The following is a 21,993-nucleotide window of genomic DNA, read 5'->3' on the forward strand; positions in this document are numbered from 1 at the left end:
CTCACACTCACAAGGAGATCACTGGCAGTACACACCACATGAACACACTCCATAACACATAGCAACAATACATTGGCATTTACAATGCCATTAGCTCAAACTCAAATAAATCCGAGCCCGATTGCATTTCTAATGCTTGTTTCATTGAGGTGGCGCCATTTCATAGGAGGACAGAGATCTTCCTGCATGTGGACACAGTGGGTGACATAGAGTTTGAGTTTGTAGATGTATATAGTGCGGCATATCTCCAGTGAGGGTATCCAAGCGCTGTCAGACATGGGTGGGGGGAGATAAGGTGAAAGGAGAGATTAAGTGAATTGCCCAGAATCACAGGATGTTGCGCCAATGCCGAGACTCAAACGTGGACCGCCAGCTTCCGAATCAGCAGCTCTGCCTATATCTGCCTATATGTGACTGGGGGTTTCCTGGAAGCTGCTTATCCTCCTCACAGACTTTGTGCTACTTCTGTGTGGCCTACAATCAGTGCACCTCCTGACAGCTCCTTTGCCACTGCATTCTCATCTGTAGCATGGTTTGGGTACAAATATAAAAAATTCCCTCATACTTATGGGCAACACTCTCATTTTGAAATGACCGCATGACCCTATGTATAAACGGCCCAAGATCTACATTTTTTATAATGCTGAGGGAGCATAGCAAAACACGTTTTTTTATCAGACTGCTCTGTTTGTAGTGAGATTGAATTGATTTGCATAAAGATGGCTCTTTTCTGTAAAGACGTAGGTGAACGAAAACAATCGTATTGGTTCTTGATGCATTCATACAAGCAAGCTCAAGTATTTGCATCACATTTATCACATATCATTTTCTTTTCGAGTCAAAAAAGCACTTTCCATTCTAAGATAATATTGAAAATCCACTGAACCGTTGGCTAGAATGAATAGAAATGCCCTTAATAAAAGAAAATCATTAACTCGTACGAACCAACTTTATTTGCCATGAAGAAATGAGAAAAGGAAACACACAGGGAAAAAGAGTACACAAGAATATAAACAACCAAGGAATTTAGAACACACCATAACAAATCATATGTATTGAGAGAAGCAAGATAGCAACTACAACCCATAACTATTCAAAATACATTTCAAGAAAGATCGAGCATATACCCTCAAACTTCTAAACGACTCCTTTTTAGGTCGAGCGTGAGCCAGCGCGCAAGTGCTGCTCTGCGAAGATCTGTGGTAGTTCAGTACGCAGAGAAGCTTCGCCCACTCCCCTGCCCTTATTTTTCATTGGCTTGTGTGTTTGTCCTTTGTAAATGTTGTCTTGTGATTCATTTTGAGGCTTGTTAGTCCCTCCTTACTACAGCCATGTTGTAATTTGTATCCTCCCATGGCTACTGGCCCCTTTACTTGGTTGTTACACAGTGTACTATTTTTGTCATTGAGTTTCTTCTAGATTAGGCACAATAACGTTATATTTAGCTCGCTGTGCATGCTTTCACTGTTATGGCCATATTGTGTAATTTGATATACTTAAAAGAAGGGGACCTTAGGGGGCCCGCTCAGGCATTGGTAAACTTTTCATTGGAGCGCAGCTCCTGGGCAATCAGCATGTGGTGTACCAACGCTCCTGTAGCACAGGGAGAACCAGTCGCTTTCACTTCCTCCATGTGCAGGCTATTTCTGTCCCGCTTGTCCACTCACAAACTGCGGTCCGAGTGAACCTGCGAACCTCCCACGGGGTAGAGCTCTCCAGCCCTTCCCAACTGGGGGCAAGGTGTGATGCAGTAGTACACCATGCCAGGGCATCCCTAAACTGTAGCGCCGGCGACGGGACACTGATCTGGTCCCTCCGCAGTCATAATGACAGCACTGGCTGCAACGGCATCCTCTGTACGCCGGCGCAAATTCGCTAGACGATAGAGGCAGCAGAGAGTGGATGATGGCGCCCCACACAAACAACATGCCCTTTCTCCTTCAGACCTCCAACCTACCAAATGAAGCCAAAGAAGGGAAGCAGGCCCGACCCTGCAACAACCGGGTGGCAGCAATGGCTGCAACACTACCTCATCTCCACACCAAATCAATGCAGGAGCAGCTGTCCCCAATTGGGTGCCCCACGCTCTGAAAGCAACAGGTCACACCACGCCCTGTACTCAAAAAGGATTATAGTCCACAGTCATGTCAGAAGTGGGATCCGAAACCACACCTCTAGCGGAGACTGCGCCATGAACTCAGGTCAAAGACCGCTCAGCCCTCCCGACTTCTGCTAGAAACACGGACGAGCAACACCAGTGATGGGGCCCCTGCCCCTGGTGGGGCAGGGGCCCCATCACATCTCCTGGTGGGGCTGTGGGCCACCGACTGTGCTAGTTTACTGACAGTAGGATGGGGGAATTAAAATTATTCGTAAGTTGCTACCCTACTGCCTGTAGGGCTGTCACCCTAGGCACTGGATTTGTGCTGAACCCTCTTCCGCTCTTGGTTCATATGTTTCAATCATCACTCCAATTCTTTGTCTTGTTTTCAGCCGTGTTTAATTTTTCCTGAAATTCTTATTTTAATTCATTGAATTTTTACATGTTGTTTTCACATGATTTCGATGTTACATTGCATCTTTGTACATTCCAATGCATTTCGGTGCTGGCTGCACCTTCGTCAGGGATAAATTCTGAAATTAATAAACAGTGAAACACCCTTTGTATACTTGTGTTCCTTCCACCCTATTTATCTGCATTTAATATTGTCAGCCGTTATTTCCTACTAGTCTCATTCTTAAGTATATTGCGCGCTATCTACTTGCTCCCTTCGTTCATTTCGCACTTTGATGTAACCTCCCTTATCTCTCTTACACATGGCGTTTGCAATGGGAACTTTATCACTTTAACCGTTCTAATTATTCTCGCAGTTTCTGCTGCAATCCTTACACGCTGCTACAAGCTTGCCGATTCATAACCGCCTAATTCAACTTGACGCTCTGTGTTGCTTCTCACCTCTCTCGTCTGTTACCGCTTGTCTAGGCTCCCAAAAGCATTTCCGTGTTCTTCTTACGTGCTCTATGTGCATACGGCCATTTACGCTGCTTGTTACTTCGCGCATGCGTGGTTTTACTATATCCCGCTTTTTCTTTTTTTGCTAGGCTGAACTTTATTAAACCACTCTCTCCCCAAATGTTTGGGTTATTATAACTGATCAGCGCGCTGCCCCTATTCCAGTGTACATGACTTGCGCTTTGCGCTTCCTTAATTAAATTGACCAAGTGTCAAACGATTTTCACTCATTGCTCACGATATTACAAGTAACAGGTAAATTTAGTTCTGTCATTTAAACCAAACGGCTTCAAACTGTTCAAAAATTACATCCAATAATTCTCTCTTTTTAACAAGTTCTTTTTGTTTTCTGGTCCTTCTTTCTTCGGAACTATTTCTAACACACAAGCTCTCAACTAACTCATATGATGTTTTTTGTCCAAAAAATGCATGGCTACTGATGATTTGGGTGAACCCATATGAATGTTGCTTTTGTGTTCATTCAACCTAGTTTTTAATTTTCTTTCAGTATGTCCCACATATACTGCCCCACATGGGCACTTTAACATGTAAATTAAGTTCATTGAATCACAAGTTGCGTTCACTTTCAGTGGAATCTTATGACCCTTCATAGGGTGGGAAATAAAATTCCTGTTCATCACATTGTGGCAATTGCTACAGTTCAAACATGGGCTGGTACCCCGAAATGCGCTCTTAATTGGTTGTTTTCTTGGTGTTTTCAATAGTTAACCTAAATGTTTTGCTCTTGTGTATGCAAATAGTGGTTCTTTGGCAAATATGCCTTTGAAGTCTGGTTCCATAGTTAATATTTGCCAATGTCTTTTAATGATAGCTTTATATTTGAAGCTTACATTCGAGAATTCGTTGTTCCGTGGACCTCGTTTTGCTTATGAAAAGATCTTCTCTCGTTTTCGTTTGTGTTCTTGCTAGTGCTTGCTGTATTATTTGCTCCGGATATCCTCTATCGTGAAATCTCTTGGCCATTATGCTTAGTTGTTGGTCTCATTGCGTATCCTCTGAGACTACTCTTTTATCCCTGAGAAACTGTGAGTAGGGTAGATGTTGCTTCAATGCGCGGGGGGTGATGGCTTTCATATTTTAACAGATTATTTCTATCTGTGGTTTTACGATATAGGTTGGTAGTAAACAAATTATCTCTTCTACTTATTTCCACATCCAGAAATTGTATTACTCTTTTATTAATTTGCCATGTGAACCTTATACGTTCATCTTTAGTGTCCAGAATTTCCAATTGATTCTGTAATTATTCCGTGGTGCCTTTCCATACCACAAATATGTCGTCAATAAATCGGACAAACATTAGTAGTTGTTCTTTCCACTCTTGGGTGTCATAAATATACTGTTCCTTAAACGATGTCATATACAAATTCACGTATGCTGGGGCTGCACAGTTTCCCATTGACATACCACTTCTTTGAATGAACCACCTGTTTTCATAGACAAAATAACTATGCATTAACGTGAACTCCATCAATTCCATTAAGAACACCTGTAATTCATGTGGGTATGTACTATTGAGTAAAGCTCTTTCCACTGCCTCCAGGCCTTGTTTGTGGGGTATTGAGGTGTATAATGCCTTGACATCAACTGTTGCCATGGTTATTTCTTCCTGTGTTTCAAGAGTTTGTAGTTTCGTTCGAAAATCAGTGGTGTCCCTTATATATGATTTGGATTTGGAGAACCAGTGGTTGCATATATTTATCCCAAAATTTTCCTATAGGTTCATGTAAGCTCTTTTTGGTGGACACAAGTGGACGGCACGGTGGTTTTTCAGGATCTTTATGTACTTTTGGTACCATATACAGTGTTGGACTGTTTTTCCCTTTCACAACATCTGCAGATTTGTGTGACTGATATCCGCCTCCCCCATGATGCTGATCAGCCTATAGCCTGCCTGTGTGTCATGGGGTACACCCAAAGAACGCTGCATTTTGTGACAAAATTACATACTGAGCATCTTTTTGAAGAGGCAGAGCTGGGCTCGCTAAAGCACTCAGTGCAGCAGTAGCCTCGAGAAAATAAATAATACTCACTATTAATAAACATGCCGTGTTTTGCCCTACCATTGGGTTGTCTCTATCACTGAAATAAACCATGATGCTCAATTGTCTCCACCCCAACCCCCCCCCCCCCCTCCCCCCACTGCTCGGAATCCCTCTTTCCGACGGTCAGGCTGAAGGACGGGACAGCAGGCCCCCAAGAGAAGGGCTTAGACTCACCACGGCAAACCAGACGCAAGCGGTAGCTCTGGACCCAGCTACACAGCCGGACAGAGTGCCGCACTGCTCATGCATTGTCATCCCGATTACTGGGAACCCAGTGAATTACTTCTTCTGACAGCTCGATTCCCTTCATAACAGTTGCAATCATCGACAATACATGAAAACACATTTTACACTTGTTAACTAAAATAACAAGCATTTGCAAGGCAGTAGGTCTCGCATTTACGCAGGTTTCAGCTATTGGCATTGTAAATGACACTGGCTTTTATTTATCTTTTTGTTTTTGAAACATAAAATAAAACGCATTGTAATTTACAATGCCAATAGCGTAAACTTGCGTAAATGCGAGACCTATTACATTGCAAATGTTTTTTTGCTGGTTCCTCTTTGAGGCCCCTTGTGAACATGGGTTAAGGATCCTACTTCCTACCAAGGACATCTAAACTATTAGAGGTTGTTCCATGGATGGTAGTGGTCTGATACTCAACTGGCAATCAATTGTGAATAGGTTCATATCTACTCTTGAGATTATTTGGTTATGTACTTTCTAAAAATGTTTCCGGGTACAGGAGGGTAGGAATCAATTTGTAGGAGGAAGATAAAATTGGAAAATCTTTCCCTTGCCTAGCACGTATAATTTTTATGAAAAGTGTGTGAAATGATGTGCAGAGTGAGACTGGTATATAGGGAAATGATTCAGTGCCCTAAGGACAGGGTTGATAGGTCAGATAATAAACTATGCTGCATACCATCATTGCCACGATTTCATAATTTGTAGATTAACCTTCTGACTTTTACCTTATAGTTTTTAAAAGCTGTTGTTAATGCTCTTAGTTCATTTGTTAGTTATGTTTCCTTTACCAAATCCCAAAGTCTCTTAACCCTAAAACCTTTCACTCAAATACCCTTCAAGCCAACCCTTCTTGGTTTACTCCTAAACTTGTCCGACTGAACTCCTTTACATTTGATCCTTACACCCTACATCAGTGCTTTCCAAACTTTTGACTTCTGTGGACCCCCATTGAGTCACCGCTGGAAGCTAGGGACCCCCAAGCAATTTGTAGGATTTAAATTTCAAACATTAAAACAGTAATTCAAACAAAACAAAACACATGTGTACACAAAAGAAAAACTCGAACTACTAAGGATGTTAGGGGCATATTTACAAGCCTCTATCCCCATGGGAACGTCACTTTTTGTGATGTTCCCGTGGCGATAGGGGCTTCGCCTTATTTACAAGGTAGCGTTGAGCCACTTACTGTGGCTTAACGCTGCCTTGCAAATATGGCCCCCTTTCATGCAAGAGGTGGGCAGTGGGTTTTGTCGTGGGCATTCCACTGCAACACCCATTGATTTTTTACGCTGCCTCCTATTTACAAGGGCAGCGTAAAAAGGCTGCACCAAAATTAAAACCAGGAAATACCTGGTCTTAACTTGGCGAAACGAGGAGAAATGCTTTATTTCTCCTCGATTTTGCTTTTTCCATGTGTGGTGCCTTATGCAGTACACATGGAAAAAGCAAAATGCCTTGGATTGTTTATGTTCAGGAAGGTGACCCTCACTGCACATACACAATCTTTAAAAAAAATTACATTGTGTAACTTCCATGTGTGCTGCATTAAGCAGGACCTTCCTGTACATCAACAATCTTCCCCTGCATGCAGACACACATGCAAGGGTGTCTGCATTGGCGAACCCTGCAAAGTGTAGCGCCAGCGCAGGGGGAAACGCGGGGCTGCACCATATTCTTGTAAATATGGTGCAGCCCTGCGTTTCAGTAGTGGCGGAGCGTGTTGTTAAGCCAAGGAGGCTAACGACACGCTCCTCCACTTCTGTTGTAAATATCCCTTTTAATATTTTATATTGAAAGAATTTGCAAAAAACAAAATAATTTAATGGGAAGATTGGTGCTGCATCCCAGTGACTTAACTTATAAATAGCTGATGTTATTTTGCAGTACGAGGCTCCTGCTCCTGCCAGGGCCAGACTGGAAACCAAAAGCAGCCCTAGAAAATGTTTTCAGACCAGTCCCCATACGGTGCATACCAAGTGCAGTGAGTGAGCCTGGCCGCAACAGAGGGGGCTTTGGAAGGCTCTCCCCCAAAAGTTTTTGGGAAACAATGGTGCAGTCTACAACACATTTATCATTACATATTGAATTTTATTAGCTTTTAAATAATAGTAAATGAAGACCTTACTATGCACCACGGTACCACAATCTGGGAAGAAAAATAAGTTACTGACATAAGCAGTAACCCACTGACCTATGCACATAAAATACATTATATTTTTTTAATGCATGGTACATGTTCTTTGCAGTAGGCATATTAACCCTCTGTTCTACATTAGATAAGTTAAAGCTGTCACTGGACAAAACTCTCATCTCTCTCCAGCAGTTACATTAATCACTGGCGTTATCTTAACACTTTTATTGTTGCTGGAAAACTGCTAATTATGCAAGAAACTTTGCAGTGCTTTTAAAACTGCTGCCTGCGGACCCCCTGGGAATGTGTCAATGACCCCTGGGGTCCGCGGACCACAGTTTGGTAAACACTGGCCTACATCGTTAAACCGTTCACCATTCATAACTAAAAGCTTCACCCTTCACTCCAAAAGCCTCCACCTTAAGCCTTTCATGCTTTAAGACTCCAGCCTTCACCCTTCAACTCTGCAGCCTTAAACCCACCATCATTCACCCCAGACTCTTTTCTTTTCACCATTAAAACCTTCACTCATAAGCTTGTAGCCCATCTCAACTCAGCAATTCATCATGATCCATTAATACTTCACCTCTAAAACATTTGCCCTTAAACAATACACATTTAAATCACTTAGCATTCACCCAGAAACCCCTCTGGCTTAAACCTTCACCCTAAAACTTTGACCTCTTAATCCTTCATCTGTAATGCTGTGACCCATCACCTCTAAACCCATCATTCTTAAACCATCGCGCCTAAATCCTTCACCAATCAACTCCCTGACCCATCACATTGGAACCCTTCAATCCTCACTGTTAAACTCTTCATCCCTTAAACCCTCTAACCATAAACCTTTCAGCTGCCACAACCAGCCCTTCAATGTTCAACCTTAACCCTTAACTTCATAACTTGTTCACCACTAAACCCTTCACCCTTCATTCTTTACCTCTAAATCCTTCACCCCTAAACTCTTCATCCTTAAACCTTTCCCCTTGGCCCATCAACCTTTCACTCTAACCATGTATCCTAATTCTATACTAAAATAAACCATACATAACTATTTATATATTTGTTCATTATATTGCTTACAATGAAATGAAAAATGATGAAATGGTCTACCATTAAACTAGTCTAAGAGGAAATGGCTTAACAATGAGATGGAGCAACCAAATTATATCTTCCTAACACAATGCACTTGGTTGGTACCTAAGGTTTTTTTTGTTTTTGTTTTGTCCTCATATAACCTAACAATAGCTGACAAAATCGAAAAAGGAGAAACCGACCTCCAGCCTTATGCGCAAAATATGCGACAGCTAAAAAAGACAGGCTGTAGCGCCTGAATCAGTGTGGCATTATGGTGTGATCATGTGCGAACCCAACACTGCTTCCTCCTCAGAAATCTTGCCCTGACTGTATCTACCCTGTCAGGAGTGCCTGCAACATTCAGTTTGCATGTACATTCAACAGCGTTCAAACTTGACCTAGTGGACAGAGATATGGAATTCAATCAATTCTTGCAAATGTCGTTTCACGCAAGTAGCAGGATGTAGAATAACATGTTCCACTGTGAGCTATCCAAGCGGTTATACATTGAGATATCGATACCAAATAAGACCAAGATGGGGCTTACCTTCTTTGTAAGTCGCAAAACGTCTGAAATTATTTTACTTACGATCTCCCATAAGACAGACAGAAAAGTGCAAGAGACAAACATATGTTCATCGTTAGCCTCAAGGCAGTCACATCTTCAGCAAACAGGAAGCTGATTTTTTGTGAACCTCACGATCTTTTGAGGGGTGCAGTATATCCTGTGTAAGGTATAGAAGTGACTTTGTTGTAAGGTTGCAGATTTAACAGTACTATACAATAGTCGCAGAGATACTTGACATAAGTGCTGTAGCTCAGTCCCTAACAACACCCACTCCCTTCTCAGATACAGAGCCTTCAAGTTTCTTTCCTCAGCCTCATGGAATATCCAATGCCAAGTGGAGACTGCTTTTTTTTCTAGGTCGCGCATACTCCATTCTCAATTCCACCTCCCAGGGCCCTCCCATATCCATGCCTTCTATTTGCATACCAAGAAAGTAATTGAATGCATTTGAATCTGGATAGACAACCCTCAGTCTTTGCCACTAGCACCTCCCATGGTAGCAAGACTTGAGCTGTCCAAAGTTTTCCCTGGGTTGTGAAGCCAACTTCTCTCAATGGAGAGCTCAGTTTGTCCAATAGACACTTCGGAATACCAGTGAAGTCACAAAAATTGGAGAAAAATCTGAGTAATTTTTAATAGCAAGGGTTCTCCTAATTCTGCACCAAATGCTGAGTACCGCCTTTAGGACCTCTAGCCGGACTTAAAAAAAAAATGTGGAGCCCCAAACCTAATTAGTAAGCTGACCGTTCCCAAGTTACAGGTCATCACTGTCAACATCCTGCCCCGGGTCGAAGTGTCAGCGGAACCTAACAAATCCCTGCAAATCTTAAACTAAAAGAAATCACAGTACAATCTCAAATCTGGCAGCACCAGACCTCCTTTGTTTAATTATGCCTGAACTATTTCCAGGAAAGTCTGATAGCGATAGATGCCCAAATAAAGGATGTTATCTTCCCTTGGATTTTTTCCATATATATTTTAGGGAAGGGGAGAGGGATTTAATTGAAAAGGTATGTCAATTTAGGCACAACCAACATTGTAATCAGTTTAACTCGCCCGTATAGTGTTAGTGGGAGATTCATCCACTTAGTGGGCCTCTTAGTATGAAAATTGGACTCCAGGCAATACCCTACATACAAAAGTCACACAAGATACCAGTGTAAGAATCATTTGAGATGAAAAGGACTTCCAGCTATAATTCACATCGGTTTCAAAGTTTCTGTGAGACATTTTCCTCTGAACCAGTCTCCTGAGGAAGACATTTAAATGAAAAAGTATAACAGATTAAATAAAAAATTACACAAACTACACAAAACCCAATAACAGGCATTACACAAAATGACAATCACATAATATTAAAATCACTGAGGTCGCTAATGGAATAGGACTTGAGGATCTGTTAGAGGCTGTTGATTATTGTATGCTTTAACCAATCCTGCACTGTCCCTCTGAGAAAGGAGGCAATAATATGGGTGTTTGGACAAGCATTTTGGAAAAAGCATATTGTGATACAAACATATTGTGTCAAGAATATCGGAGTATCAAAAATACCATCACCAACAATATCAAAAGTGTTATTTTTAATATGACTAAAAAATATAGATATAGAAAATCTTATAGTATGTAATATCGTTTGTAAGTGTTAATTAGTTTGTAATTTATTGTAGTATGTTTAATTTCTGGCTCGGGGAAAACTCACTACCAGACATTATAGCAGCAGTACCATCAGGTTATGACATTTACTGGCATAATCGCGCAGGGAACGCCCGTGGGGGAGGAGTAGCTATACTCTTTAAGAAAAACCTAGCTGCAATTAAAATCTTGGCAGAAACAGTGGACTTGGCCGACTTGCTGGCAGTGAAAGTTATGTTTGACAATTTGTGTTTAATCATCCTCACTGTCTATCGCCCGCCAAATTCCACCTCGGCCTTTAACGACTTATTTATGGCCAGCATATCGGATATATGCTCACGTTATAAGAACATAGTAGTCACGGGAGACTTTAATCTACACTGGGACAAGGAGAAAAAGGAGCCAGCAGCTAGCTCTTTGGAGACAACAATGTGTTCGCTTGGCTTCAGGCAACTGGTAGACTCCCCTACGCACATAAAGGGCCATATCCTTGACCTGGTCTGGGTGTTGGATCCCAAGATCACCTCAGTAAAAGTTCTCCCTTGTATCTGGTCAGACCACCACCTGATATATTGCGAGGTCCCTATTGGCGCAAAACCCCCACAGCCCCCACCAAAAATTAAAAAGACTCGTCAATGGAAAAATGTTGATGCACAAACATTGACTCTGTCGCTCAGGGAATTCACTCAACCCACGGCGCCAGTCGCCGACATAGACCAAGAGTGTAGAGATCTAATGGGTGATCTAACAAGGGCAATTGATCAGATTGCACCAGTGAAATCCCAGAAAATGAATAGTGGTGGGAAGGGAGCTCCCTGGTTCACACCAGCTCTAAGAGAGCATAGGAAAACTCTGCGTAATGCTGAGAGAAACTGGAGGAGAAAAAAAGACCCCGAATCCTGTGAACAATACAGGCAGTTGCTTCGAGCCTATAAAAAACATATACAGGAATCTAAAGCGACATTCTACGAAAATCGTATTAATAAGGCAGATAATGTTCAGAAGGAAACTTTTAAAATCCTCACGGAACTAAGTAAAAGAACTCAATCTATAGAGACCACCCTCAATTGCGACACCTTTCAGAAATACTTTCTAGAAAAGGTCGAGGGTATTTTACAAGAAATAACAAGTACCAGAGTTGGTTCCACTGAACTACATCCTGCTAAAACTCCAGGTGGAATGTACTTGTCTAGTTTTCCCCCGATTGATTCATTGAACCTAGACACCTTAATGAGGAAAACAAAGTCAGGCTCTCCAGCCGACCCATGCCCCCCTAGTGTGTTTCGCCTAGCCCGCCTCAGCCTAGAAGAACGCATTCTGTCCATGCTAAATAGGTCATTGAACACGGGACAGCTGCCAGCTAGCTTTAAAGAGGCCCGAGTGAAGCCCCTAATCAAGAAAGCTGGGGCCGATCCCAAAGTATTAAAAAACTATCGGCCCATCTCCCAGCTCCCATTTCTATCCAAGGTGCTTGAGCAGCATGTTTTGAAGTCCCTGGCTGCGTTCCTGGAGTCTAACCATCTGCTCCATGAGATGCAGGCAGGGTTCCGTGCCCACCATAGCACCGAGTTAGTCATGCTCTCGGTGCTGGACGACCTTAGAGGGTTGGCTGACCGAAAGAAACCAAGCGCCCTGATACTTTTAGACCTATCAGCGGCGTTTGATACCATCAGCCATACCATACTCCTGGATAGGTTGGCCGGGTTTGGGTTTCGGGGCTCTGCTTACCTCTGGCTGGAATCCTTCTTGTCCGGGCGAACCCAGAGGATTCAGCTGGGAGAGGAGGTATCAGGAGCAGGAGACCTGACATGTGGGGTACCCCAAGGCTCTGCCTTGTCCCCCTTATTGTTCAACTTATACCTGCAACCACTAATAAGCACCTTGGTTGAGATGGGCTGTCGGGTGTTCCACTATGCAGACGACACCCAGTTGTTGCTGAGCATAGATGACACTGTAAGGGCCCAGTCGCTGGCACAGGAGATTCTTAGGTACACAGTCAACTGGATGTCCAGGAATCTCCTGAAGATTAACCCCGAGAAAACAGAGGTGTTAATTGTGTCATCCACCTGCTCCCCCTGGTGTGACCTCTACTGGCCCCAGGAATTAGGGCCCACCCCTAAGCCAGCAATCGTGGTCAAAAGTCTTGGCATTAGAATAGACGGCGCCCTCTCAATGACCAATCAAATCTCTGCGGTAGTAGGTACCTGTAACGGCATCATAAGACAACTGCGCAAACTTGTTCCACTTCTTTCCCAGTCCATGATCCGCACGATAGTTTCTGCCACCATACTGTCGAGGCTGGACTACGGAAATGCGCTCTACCTGGGCTTACCTAAAGCCTTAACAAATAGACTGCAGGTAGTCTTAAATGATGCGGCAAGATTAATCTTCAGACTTCCAAGGAGATCACATGCATCCCCGCTGTTGCTGAATCTTCACTGGTTACCAGTGACGCAAAGGTCGGCTTTCAAGAGCCTCTGCATAGCCCACAAGGCCATCTATGGGCAAGCCCCTTCCTATATCAAGGAAAGACTAGTTATATACAGGCCCGAAAGAAGCCTAAGGTCCTCCGAGGCTCAGTTGCTGGTATGTCCTCGGTTCAGGCTAGCAACAAAAGGAGGGAGATCCTTTTCGGTCCTACTGCCCAAAATGTGGAATGAGCTGCCGGAAGCTCTTCGCAAGGAAGGAAATCTGCTTTGCTTTAGGAAAGCCCTGAAGACAACTCTATTTAGAACAGCGTTGAGCTCAGTATAGACCTAGCTCGCCTCCTGTTGCTGCCCGAGCTGTGATGTCATTGCGGTCAAAAGCGCCCTGAGACCTGTCGGTGACTTGGCGCTATATAAACCGACATAAACATAAACATAAACATATGTTTAATATTATTTTGTGTGTGTTATTAATAAGATAATGTATTAATTATGAAATTGTTGATTTTTTGATTGTTTTTATGCTTATAATGTTTGTAAATAATTAGTTATATATTTTCCTAGTAACTGGATATTGGGTTTTTAGGGAATAAGGGTGAGGAGATTTTTAAAAAGTGTCTATTTTAAAGTAAATATTATGATAAATATTTCAATGATAGGCAAATTAATCTGTTACAATTTTTAAATGTATTTTGTCACATTAATATTTGAATACATTTTAATGTAAAAATTATTAAAATAGATAGTAAGATAGTAACCATATTAAATGAAAGAGATATTAAGAAAATATGTAAATAATTAAAATATAAAACAATTAAAAATACATACACATTCACTTTGAAAAAAGTAAAATAATTTGATATTTTTATTACAAAGTTTTAAATTGTATATTTTGTTATTGTATTGTTTATATTGGATTACTATGCTTTTTTTAAATTGTAGTTTAATGTTTAGGAATGGTAGTAAATATTTGTTTAAAATATTAATTCGTTATATTAGTTTTGTATATATTAATGTTTAAATATGAATATATAGGTTTGTAGTTACTTTATGTTTAAAAAAATCATGTGTGAGAATGGAGTTTTGATTGTGTACATAAAATGTTTATTTGTATTACCTTGCATAAAATGTTTTAGATTGTAGTAGTGGAAATAGTAAATTTCACCTGTCTAGCGAATCAGGTCGCAGTAAGGTGCTGCTGTTCATCAGAACAGGTAAGTCCTTTTAAATTATTTTTTAAGGGTTGTGAGGGTAGGGGGGACTTATGGGAGAGATCTAGAAGTTACTTATAGTGTTGTTTGTGGGTTTTTTTGTATATTTAGATATGTTAATAGTGATTTCACTAGTTTGTAGTTTGGGAATTTTTATACACTGTTTTAGTAATGTTATTATTAGGTTATGTTAAATTGTGTTGGGTTATTTATATTTTGATGATTAAGTGGGATATATATATATATCTATTTTGGGGAATGTACTTTGTTTTGCAGGTGTGTTTTCTTATATACTTTACAGGTATTTGTCTACAAATGTGTCCTATGGGCATTAGGAGTTTCTATTTTTGTTATCAAAGGAAACCAATTTTGGTTTATAATAAACCAATTCTTCTTTATTTGATTTCCTTTTGTTCGGGTTAGAATCACCTTTCAGTCTCTTTGTGGTTTAGACTAATGTTACATAGGCCTGGGCCTTTGAGCTTGAGGCATCTGCAGGCAAATGTTAGGAGAAAGGAAGTGTGAGCTATGGACCACTGCCCATTAAAATGGTGAAGTAGAACTACATTGCTCTTCGTGTACATGAGCAAAGACCTTTTTTTTAACTTTGTTTTAGGCACCAGCCATGTTGTATTTCCTGTAGACAAAAGCTCCATGGAAAGCTGGTTACCAGTGTTATTGGGTTCCCTGCTGTCACTCAGGGCTATTGGCACTAAATGCGAATGCCGAAACCCATTGACCGCTGTTTGACAGGCTGCACCCTTCCCCTTCCCCTTAGTCACAAATCCCACACTGGGTTTTCCTGCATCACGGACCGGGAAGTATCTGGCTCATCAGAAGCTGGTAAGATGCAGCTGACGTACAACTTGTTTTGTGCAAGGGTGCCTGCGTTGCAGAGAAGATTGTGTTTGTGCAGGAAGGCGCACATTCCTGCACAAAAACAATAATTAATGGTTTTTGCTCCTTATATGTTTGCTGCAAAATGCAGCACACATAGTGGAGGAAAAAACTAGGAGAAATAAAAGTATTCCTCCTTGTTGCACTACTTTAACAGCTCCCCTGAAAAGTTTTTGATGGCGCCTCAGATTTACGAATCCTAGTAAATCTGTGGCAGAGTCAAAAAGCCATGGGTGGTGCGTGGGAACACCCACAGTAACACCCATGACACGCCACTTTGACGCAGAGTACTGTGTGAAAAAAGCCCTATTTACAAGCCAGTGTAAAGGCTTGTAAATATGGGCCAGCACACAGTGCCAACGGAGCTTCAAAAAAGTGATGCGCCGGTGGTGCTAGGGTCTTATAAATATGCCCCCATGTTTCAAAGGCTTGTAAAGCATCTAAACACACGTAAACCCAAAGTATCACATGGTACACAAATGACTTAGGGCCTAATTACGACTTTGGCAGTGTGGGAGCAGGGCCGACACACCGCCGCCCAGGTACCACACCGCCAAAGCCGTGTGAGCACTGTCCACCAGATAACATGTTTTTTCATGTCTGGCGGGCGTTTCTTTGGCGGTCCCACAGAAGTGCCTCTGTAAATGGCCACTGCAATGGAAGCACCAAAGGCAGTTCCTGCACAGCATGGAATCTGCAGTCCATGCTGTGTAGGAACTGGGGTGCATGCACACAGGGGGCACAAAATGTGCCCTCCAGCATGGAACCCCATGCACAGGACCAAGAGAGAGTCCTGTTACCTGACCGCCAGCAGTTTCATGGTGTAAGAACATCCATGAGACCGCTGGCGGTCAGGAAACTCGTAATATGCATGGCAGTGCGGCAGTGGCACCACCAAGATATTGTGAGCCCCTAACCTCCGGTAAACAGTGTTTACAACGTAACTTTTACCACGCACTACCATTACCACGCAACTTTTACAACGCAAATCGTTACAACGACTTGCGCTGGGGGCGCTCTAGGATAGGTAATAGTTTGATTTACTATCCAAAACCTTCCCTACTATCCACGGGGACTGGAGTTGGAATAGTAAATTAAACTATTCACTATCCAGCGCCCCCCAACGCAAGTCGTTGTAGCGACTTGCGTTGTAAAAGTTGCGTGGTAAAGGCATGCGTTGTAAAAGTATGCGTGGTAACGACATACATCCCTAACCGCCACACAACTTCCAGGTACCAAGGTTCTCTGGCAGTTGCGGTGGTTCAATGGTGTTCCGACCGCCAAAGTTGTAATAGGACGCTTGGACCGCTGGTGCAATGGTGGCCAGACCACCACGCTACAATGAATTTGGCGGTCCACGGACTGACACATTCATAATCAGGCCCTTAATATCTGAATGTTTACCATTGTGCAGGATTCTGACTGCTAGCTCACAGCTGTAGAATCACTCTACAAAGGGCGAGGCTAGACGAGCCCGCCTTTAGGGCCCGGCCCCCCGGCCCACGCCACGCCATTGGCCAAAGTATCTGGCCGGCTGCCCTATGGGCGACCGGCCGGGGAAGTACTTCCGGGTCGGGGAGGGGTGACGCACGTCCGGTGGGGGCGTGGGGGCAGAGGCCATGACCTATTTAGGTCAAGATCACGGACAACTCGGCCTCTTTCTTCGCCAGCACCGGACCTGCTCGCCCACTCCCCTCGCCATTAGGAATTTTGTTTAATCTCTCTTGCCACGACCCAGTAGCTTCCCCTCCCCCGTAGTCGAGTCCCTCATTCCATCGCGTGCCGGAGAATCCTGAGGAGGAGCGGGTTGCGGTCGAGCCGAGGCGGAGAGAGCGTCGACCAACTCATCAGGTGAGGTGCCGGGGCTTGCTGAGGCTGCGGGCGGGCGCGGGTGTTCTGAAACCGGGCTTTTTTGCCCTTTGTGCACAGCGCGGAGGGCGTCTTGGAGACCCGCGTGCGCTCGCAGCTGCCTTGAGCGTGGGTAGGGGGGCTCCGGCACCATCACCTTGCGACGTGGTGGGTAGGTTTGCGCCGGCAGGGGAGGGAGCAGCAGCGCCTGTAGTGCGGCGTGCAAGGAGGCCTGTGAAAGCGGCGTAAGTCTTTGTGAACCCTGCCGGCCAGGCGGCAGAGCCACAAGCGCAAGGACAAGGATCCTGAAATAGCGCAGTTGCTTTCCCTTTTGCTGGCGAAATTCAGTAGGGACGATGAGAGCAGCGAGGGGGAGGCCGAGGAGCTTCCTTCTGAGCCCGAGGGAGAGGCTCCGATCATTGTAGAGCGCCCGCGCAGGCAGGGGGTCCCGCCCAAAGCAGCTTTCCCACCATTGCTAAAAAAGCCTAGAGTGCAGAAACCGAGTGAAAAAAGCGCGCAGAAGAGGAAGGTGGGCAGTAAGGGCGCTGGAGCGAACCATCCACCTAGGGTTCCCTTGGAGCCAGTGGTCACGATTGTCCCCCCCCTTCACCTCAGCTGCCCGTAGTACCGCATTGCGCCCCTTGTACCTCGGTAGTGCCTCCTGCTGCAGATGCGTCTGGGGGGATTTTAGACGAAATTCGGGGGGCCATAGCAGCGCTAGGATCTGCCCCGGTGGCGCCTGGGAAGGCGAATGTGTCTCCTCCTTTACCAGAGAGCGTCCCCCCTCCCTTACAGCCTGGGGGCGCTGTGGCAGAGGGCGCCTTGAGTGAAATACTAAGTGCATTAAGGGCTCTGACACAGGGGCAGGCACCTCAAGGGGGAGCGGGGGCATTGCCGAGTGTAGCGGCCTCACCCCCCTTGTCAACAGTAGCGACCGTGACGGCAGCAGTCGCGCCTTGGGCCCTGGGAAGGCCGGATGAGGGCCCCCTCGGCGAGATTAGGGAACAGCTAGCTTTATTGGTTAAGGCACAGTCCTTGAATGTACCGGCGGCGCATCCGGTGATCTCGGCCCCTTCAAATGCTCCCAGTTCTTCAGGAGGTAAGCCTGAGGGTGTGAATACTGAGCCCGGAGGGGGTGCGAAGGCTGGAGGGGGCCAGGGCTATGTTTTATCTAAACCAGGCCGCCTGGCTACTCATGAATCTCCTGAAATAAAAGAGAAGATTTGGAAAGGTGAATTCGTAGATATATTCTCTTTGATCAGACCAAAGAGAGGGGAGGTGGAGAGCAAAGACAAGGAGGGAAAGGACAGCTCCTTTAGGGATAAGAGACCGAGGGTGGAAGAATCTATTACGAATTGGCTCTTTGGCTTCCAGGTGTTTATGACAGTAGTCATTGAGAAAAAACCAGAGTTAGCAGGGCCATTGGTATACTACATGCATAGGATTTTGAAGGCGCACACGACGCATGGTGGTACAGCTTGGCTGGATTATGATAGGGATTTCAGGTGGGAAAAGGTGCAGGACCCGGACATGGGTTGGGACCAGGTGGAGGTCAATGTGTGGCTAGAAAATGTGAATGGCAAGTCAGGCGGATCTCAGAGCAATAGGCAGCCCTTTCGGACTTCCCAGGGAGGGCCTGGGGAGAAGAGAGGGGCATGCTGGGCATTTAATAAGAAAGTGTGCACATGGTCCACCGAGAAGTGCAGATACAAGCATGCGTGTTCCTTTTACAGGCACCCTTCCCATCCCGAATTCAAATGCATTAAAAAATCCAAGGAACGGGGAGGAGGGGTCAGAGAGGCCAAGCCCTCTCAGCCATAAGCTGCCCACTCCTGTAGACATTGGGAAACTGATTTTCTGGCTGAATCAGTACCCAGACCGGTCAGCAGCCAAATTGTTGTACTTTGGGTTCTCTGAAGGGTTCCGCATTCCAGCGCAGGGTGTCCCGCCGGTCGAGTATTGCAATAACCTATTGTCTGCAAGGACACAGCCTGCAGTAGTGGAGTTGAAAGTAGAAAAGGAGCGCGGGCTAGGGCGCGTGGCGGGTCCTTTCTCGGCCCCTCCACTCCCTGGTTTTGTGTGCTCTCCGCTGGGAGTGGTACCTAAGAAGGAGCCGGGTCAATTTAGAATGATTCACAATTTGTCAGCTCCAAAAGGGGAGTCTGTGAATGATGCTATCGACCCGGCCCTTTGTTCGGTGACCTACTCTTCATTCGACGTGGCTTTGAATAAAGTGAGGACCCTGGGGCCTAATGCCATCATGGCTAAGACAGACATAGAGTCAGCTTTTTGCCTGTTGCCTGTACACCCTGAAGATTATCATTTGCTGGGGTTCCAGTTGAACCATCAATTTTACTATGATAAGTGTATGCCTATGGGGTGCGCTGTCTCTTGCAGATATTTTGAGACCTTTAGTTGTATGCTCCAATGGTTGTTCTCGCATGGGACAGGGTACAAAGAGGTAGTTCATTACTTGGACGACTTCATGGTGATGGGACCAGCTGCATCAACAGCATGTAATCAAGCGTTAGACCAGCTGGTGGCCTTGTTCAAGGAGTTTAATATCCCGTTGGCCCCGGGCAAGACAGTAGGCCCAGCGACATGTATGACTTTCCTTGGAATTGAGATCGACACAGTGGTAGGGGAGTGCAGGTTGCCATCTGACAAGGTGCAGGCGTTTTCCCAGGCTATAGATGCAGCTTTGGCTGGACCAAAGGTTACACTACATCAGTTGCAGGTCTTGGTAGGGCAGTTGAACTTCGCACTCAGAATCATCCCAATGGGCCGCCCCTTCTCTAGATCAATTGCTAGGGCAATGGTCGGCCTAACTCAAAAGCATCACAGGGTGCGCCTCCGTGCAGAGGTGAGAGAGGACTTGAGGGTTTGGCGTGACTTCTTGGCAAACTTTAATGGCGCTGTTGTCTGGTCATCCATCCCGGTGTCTAACTCGGAGTTGGGACTGTACACGGACGCAGCAGGCAGCATTGGTTTTGGGGCTATCCTTGGTCCTCAGTGGTGTGGGGCGGAATGGCCAGAGGAGTGGCACAAGAGTGGATTGACAAAAAACATAGCCTTTTTGGAGTTGTTCCCTATTCTAGTAGCGGTGTCCGTTTGGGCAGAGCACTTCAGGAACAGATCAGTGATATTTTGGTCAGACAACATGTCTGTAGTTGAGGCCATTAATCGGCAGGGGGCTACATGTAGAAATGTGTTGAGATTACTGAAGCATTTTGAAATTGAATTTGATGTTCAAGGCAGCACACATCCCGGGTGTTGACAATCATGCTGCTGATGCTTTGTCTCGTTCCAAGCTGCAGGATTTTCGGAGGTTCCATCCCGGAGTCGAGGACCGGATGACAGTGTTCCCACCATCACTGTGGAAGATTGGAGCCCCGCTTTAGCGGGGCTGGTAGGTGCCTCATTGAGTGACCGCACTCGGAAAGCATATCAACAGAGTTTTTTGTATTACAGGACATTGGTACAAGAGGCTGGTTTCTCATGTTGGCACACTGATCATGCAATGTTTCATTTTCTTCAGCGAATTAGTGATCAAGGCCTGTCACTGTCTTATGCTAGGACCCATGTAACTTCCGTGGGGTTTTTCGCCAGATTAGCGGGCTTGTATGACCCTGGGACGTCTTATGTAGTCAAAAGAGCCTTGGCGGGTTGGGCCAGGATGGAGGGCCCCAAGCGAGATAGTAGACGGCCTTTAGATGTTAGGACCTTAAAAGACATGCTAGGTGCCCTCCCGAGACTGTGCACCTCTACTTTTGAGGACACGTTATTTTCGGCAGTTTTCTCCCTAGCTTTTTATGGGGCATTCCGCTTGGGGGAGATTGTGGGAACATCTCGCAGCGACCACAGTGGGGGACTGCAGTTTGGGGACACCAGGGTTAGAGCGGGGTCTTTAGAAGTGATCCTGAGAAAATCTAAGACAGATCAGTTGGGGAAAGGGGCAGTGATTCAGCTGTGCCCTGCGCCGGAGGCACCTATTTGCCCGGTCGCCTGTATGCAGTCATACTTAGCCATTCGCCCTGGGGGGAAGAGTCAGGCCCTGTTCATTCATGAGGGAGGGGATTGTGTGTCGCAGTACCAATTCAAAGCAGTGCTGCGGATGGTCTTAGTAGATTTGGACCTGGGGGATTCTGGTTATTCATCCCATTCATTCAGGATAGGGGCTGCTAGTTTGGCAGCAGGAGCGGGGCTGTCATCCGATGCAGTGAAGAAGGTAGGCCGCTGGTCGTCCAACTGCTTTAGGCGATACGTAAGGCCTGAATTACTTTGACTTCGTGCAATGCCATGCCCATGCCTGACTTTTCTATTTCCTCTCCGATTACTAGTATGCCAGGGAAGGTGGTGTGGGTATTGGGACACTAGTTCGTTCGGCGAGCAGCAGTGCGATTGCGGCAGCGGCGAGTGCGGAAACCACCTGGGCTGGAAGGGACGGAATTCTTGTGGCACGGTGTGGGAGGAATGCGTATCCGGCACCTGCGGCGGCTCGTGGAAGAAATCAGAGGACGTGAGGGACAGAAGTCTCCTGAATTGATCATCATCCACTTGGGCGGCAATGATATGGTAGACAGGGGACGCTTGGCAGTCAAAGAAGCACTGCTCACGGAATTTGCTTGGCTTGGGCGGACCTTCCCTCAGGCCAGGATAACATGGTCTTGCATGATCCCACGACAATGGTGGGGCGACGGAATCCGGGCGAGGCCGTTAAATGTGTCAGTAAGACGTCTCAACGGGGAGCTGGCAAAGTTGTGCTCAGGAAAGGGCCGCTTGCTACATCTCTCACACAAAATGATCTCAGGACCAAATATGTTTCACCATGATGGAGTACATTTATCTGACACTGGCACTGACACGTGGATCAA

The sequence above is a fragment of the Lissotriton helveticus genome, chromosome 1_2, assembly GCF_964261635.1.
Source record: "Lissotriton helveticus chromosome 1_2, aLisHel1.1, whole genome shotgun sequence".
In the NCBI taxonomy this organism is placed as follows: Eukaryota; Metazoa; Chordata; class Amphibia; order Caudata; family Salamandridae; genus Lissotriton; species Lissotriton helveticus.